This window comes from Penaeus chinensis, chromosome 18 (assembly GCF_019202785.1).
Source record: "Penaeus chinensis breed Huanghai No. 1 chromosome 18, ASM1920278v2, whole genome shotgun sequence".
Lineage (NCBI taxonomy): Eukaryota > Metazoa > Arthropoda > Malacostraca > Decapoda > Penaeidae > Penaeus > Penaeus chinensis.
Window position 1 is genome coordinate 14,582,600 of NC_061836.1, and position 5,000 is coordinate 14,587,599.

Genomic DNA, 5,000 nt, shown 5'->3' on the forward strand with positions numbered 1-5,000 from the left:
TGTCTGGGGGCCTTAGTGTGCCTGCCTTACGGTGTGCAGAGAGTTGCCATTCTTTTTGCTAGGGACTGGTATGGTAGACCATCTGATGACTGCCACTCTAGTTTTTCGTTTAAGAATGAATAGGCAGGTAGGAGCCCCTCCCTTTGTCAGGTCCTTAGCCTGGTTCTGTCGAAATAGCTGCTGCTAGACAGAACAACGCATTCCTGTCCCGCCACTGGAACCGCCTCGATAGTTAGCTTCTCTCCCTCGCTGTGGTGAATTAGCCTTTGGGTGGCTGTTTCTGAGGGCTGAAGAACTTCCTTGAAAGGTACAGGACCGCTCTTCCCTCACTGAGGTGAAACAGCCTTTGGGGGGCTATTTCAGAGGGAAGAGGAATTCACTTTGAAAAGGCACAGGTCCTCTCCTTCCTCACTGAGGTGAAACAACCTTTGGGTGGTTGCTTCATTGGGATGAAAGATACCACCTGGCAAAAGTGCAAGACCTCCCTTCCCTCACTGAGGTGAATCAGCCTTTGGGTGGCTGTTTCAGAAGGAAAAGGCACAGGTTCTCTCCTCCCTCACTGAGGTGAAACCAACTTTGGGTGGTTGCTTCAGAGGGATGAAAGGTACCACCTGGCAAAAGTGTAAGGCCTCCCTTCCCTCACTGAGATGAATCAGCCTTTGGGTGGCTGTTTCAGAGGGAAAAGGTACAGGTTCTCTCCTCCCTCACTGAGGTGAAACAACCATTGGGTGGTTGCTTCAGAGGTATGAAAGGAACCGCCTGGTAAAAGTGCAAGAGCTACCTTCCCTCACTGAGGTGAAACAGTCTTTGGGTGGCTGTTTCAGAGGGAAGAGGGATTCACTTTGAAAAAGTTCAGGTCCTCTCCTTCCTCGCTGTAGTGAAACAACCTTTGGGTGGTTGTTTCAGAGGGATGAGAGGAACCTCCTGGAAGAAGTGCATGAGCTCCCTCCCTCACTTTGGTGAAGCAACCTTTGGGTGGCTGCTTCAGAGGGATGAGCAAAAGGGTTCCAAACAATGATGTCTTGTAGGTGGAAGGGCATCCCCTCTGGTCTCTCCCCAGGGGTTTACACCTACCCACGCGTTTGCCGTGCGTGGCTGCCTTGTGCGCTGTGGAGACGGGAGTCGTGAAGGTTGAGAGATGCTGTGAATGAATACGCCCTGCAGCTAGCAACACGCCTCTTTGGTCCTCTATTCCAGCAAGACAGGCGGCCTGATCCTGGCCCGGTCACAGTCAATCGGCTGGTCTCCCTCGGGAGGCTATGGTCAAGCAGTCATGCCGCCATTGGCACTCACAATGGTCCATGAGCGCCGTCACAATGGCTATTGGCTGTGTATATCCTCTCATCACTCCTGTTGCTGTTAGACACTGGTTCTAACACTCAGCTTTCCCTTATTGGACTCCGTGATTGGTGTGGGCATGAGAGGATGAAGCACTTACCATTATATGGATAAATCAAACAAACACCCCCCACAGACTGAACTTAAAGTTGACGAACCTCGCAAGGACCTGACCACGGCAGTCACCACGAAGCCATATGTGCCTTCTGGTGGCAAAAGAAAACCGCATGCACAGGATGACATTGTCACACCTGCTGCCAAGGTGGACAAGACCGAAGCCAGTGGATCTGTCTACCGAATCGTCAAACGGATTGACTCTCGTGCTGGCCCCTCCAGGCCAACAGCCAAGCTAGGCAGGCCCCTGAACGCTCAGACGGCCTCCCCGACTGAGAGGGGAGAGCAGGATGAACCAGCCGAATCAGCTGCTGCCCCCACACGAAAGCCCGAAAGCCGAAAGGGCAGGCCGAAACGTCCGAGGCCGGAGAGACTCTGATGGAGAGTCTGGACCCCCTATAACGTTTCCCCCAATTTAAAGTGCCAGCTAAACCCGAAGGCTTCGACAATGCCTACCAATTGGTCAGGGCATTGGAGCTGCAACAGAAAATCCGACTGTCGATCTGGGTTGCCCGAGATCAGGGCATGATCATAATGCCCAAAGATCAAGCTACCCTGAATTTCCTACGGGAAACGAAGGAGCTAGCAGATGGGAGGAAAGTGAGTCTTTCCCCACTGAATCCCGAGGAAAAGAGGGTTAAGATGGTGCTACTTAGCTTCTCAGTCTCGTACGATGTGGAGCTGATCGCATCACATCCACAGGCCGTGGAGGCTTCCCGAAAGTCGAAGGGGAAGACTCCAACCAGGCAAGTCCTGGTGACCATGAAAGGTGCCCCAACCACTACCCTTGATCTGGGTAACTGGGGCACCTACAACCTTCAAACATATGTGCCTGAACCACTTCGGTGTTTCAAGTGCCAGAAATACGGTCACCACCAGGCTAACTGTACAGCTATGCCTAAATGTGGTGTCTGTAACAAGGCACACAACACAGAGGTATGCCTTAAGGCATACAAAGAAGAAAAGAGGGACACAACAGCCAAATGTCCCAATTGTGCCAAGAGGCATCACGCCTGGAGCCTGGCTTGCCCTGTCAGGAAAGAGGTGGCCCTCAGGCGACAAGAGGTTGCTTCCCCAGGCACCCATGTCTGGGGAAGGAACAAAAGCGAAAAGGCCTCCCGACCTCTTAAGAGGAAGGAAGCTGCCACCCAGCCAACAGCGGATGTCTCCAACAAAAAGGAGTTCCCGACAATGCCAAAGGTGCAGAAAAAGAACCAAAGGAATAAAGGTTCTAAGAGCACCACTAAAACTTTCCCAACAGATGATCCTCTCCTTCCTTACGAGGCAGATATGACTCTCCTGTTGTAGTCTCAGCAATAGCAACAACCCAGGTCGAGTGAAGAGGCCGAGAAGGCAGTCTCAGTCGCCATGACGGCAATGATCCAGACTGTCGCAGCTCTGAAGGGAAGAAAGCTGGTAGAAAGCAAACCCAGCCCCACCCTCACCCTAGGACGGGACTCCCCTCCCCACTCCAACCCAGGCCTTGCCTTCACAGGCAGAGCCAAAAAAGGCTGAATCTGTGCAGCCAGAGCCAGAGCACGCTGACCCTGCCCAGGCAAGGCCAACAAAGAAAAAGACACAGAAAAAGCCTGAGAGAAAAGCCAAACTAACTAAAGTCAGAGCTACCAAAGGCTCTCCACCCCCCAGTGGACCCAAGGACAGCCTGACAACAGATGAGGAGGCCTCAACCAGTGAGGACCTCGCAATAGAGTTGTCAGACTCCAACTCTCCACCCGAATCCAAAGATGTCTCTGATGTAACTATCACTGAGTAACATCATGACACACCACCTAAGCATCCTACAGTGGAACATCAATGGCTTCTCCACAAGGAACACCAGTCTCCAAGCAGTAGTGCACTCAAGGAACATTGACATTGTCATGCTCCAGGAGTCATTAACAGTGGACACTGGTTGCTTCTCAGGGTATTATGTCTTCACACTGCCACAAACACCTGGCAAGAGAGGCTTGATCACCCTTGTTAGAGCAACAATCCCCTTCTCTGCAATAGCCGATGCATCGCACTGTGGAGACGATGTTGAATCTCTTGCCGTCGAGATTCACCTGGCCGGGGGGCCCCTCAAACTGTACAATGTGTACAGCCGATCAGGCTGTAGAAGCTTAGATATCAGCCAGGTCTGTGCTTCTGCTGCACTCGACCGAGTGATCATAGGGGGAGACTTCAATGCACACCACCCCATCCTGGCTCCCTGCAGGGCACCGGATGCGGCTGGCTGGCACATAGCCAATGTACTTGAGACATTCCCTGAGATCGCTCCCCTCAATACCCAAGAGCCAACGCATGTCAGAGGAGGGGTTCTAGACCTCACTCTGGCCACTGCAACTCTGGCAAAGAATCCCTGACAACTTAGCCCTCCAAAGGGAGGCTGTCAGGGATGCCAAGGAAACTGCCAACAGAGTCAGGTAGGAAAAGTGGCAGGAATGGTGTCAGTCCTTCGACCACCAAATCACCCTTTCAGAGCTGTGGCAACTGGTCAGGCGAGCTACCAGCCGCTCAGCCCTGAGGTGCACGCATCATGACCCTCAAGTGGAGGCAAACAGACTGGCGCATGAGTTATCTGCAAGAACAAGCAGCAACAGTCTGCCAGCCGAGCTGAGGGCAAGACAAGACTTGCTCAGATCAGGGAAAGGGCAGCCGAACCCGATAACTCAGATGTTATCTTTTCTCTGAGGGAACTAAGAAAAGCCTATAAATCCAGTTCCAACACAGCCCCGGGCTCTGATGGGATCTCGTACCCCATTATCTCCCCCTTAGGATTAGCAGGTGAGCTTGCACTCTTGCAACTCATGAACAAGTCCTGGGAAACTTCCACTCTACCCCAGAGTTGGAAGAGGGCTACCTTAGTTCCCATTCCAAAACCAAAGGAGCCAGGGAAGTACCGCCCCATCTCTCCCCTCAGCTTTCTGGCCAAGACGGCCGAGAGGATGGTACTAAACCGGCTTCAATGGAAAATGGGACCCCCGCACGAACACCTTCACGGTTTCACAAGGGGCATGAGCACAGCGCACAGCATAGCCACGCTCTTAAGCACAATCAGCAAGGGCCTAGCTGTGATAGTATTACTTGACCTGGAGAAGGCTTTTGAACTAGCAAGTCCTCTTGTCATTCAGGAAAGCCTGATCCAGAAAGGAATCAGATAAAAGCTCTTAGCTTGGATAGGTGACTACTTCAGGAACAGGACTGCCAATGTAAAATTCCAGGGTCACCTATCACAGCACATGCCACTAGAAAATGGAATGCCACAGGGTGGGGTTCTCAGTCCAGCCCTATTTAACACTTTAATGTCTTGCATCCTCAACATAAACCTCCCAGTGGGGTGCAAGTTCATCTCGTATGCAGATGATCTTGCTATCACCTCCACTGGACCATACAGCCAGAATAAAGCCCAGCGTTGTCTGGACCTTGTGTCCGAGAAGTGTCGTAGGACAGGACTAAAGATCTCTGCAGCCAAATCCAAAGCCATGGCTCAGAGATAGAGAGTTCAAGGCACAAGTCTGAAAATCCAGGGAGTGGAATTGGAATGGGTC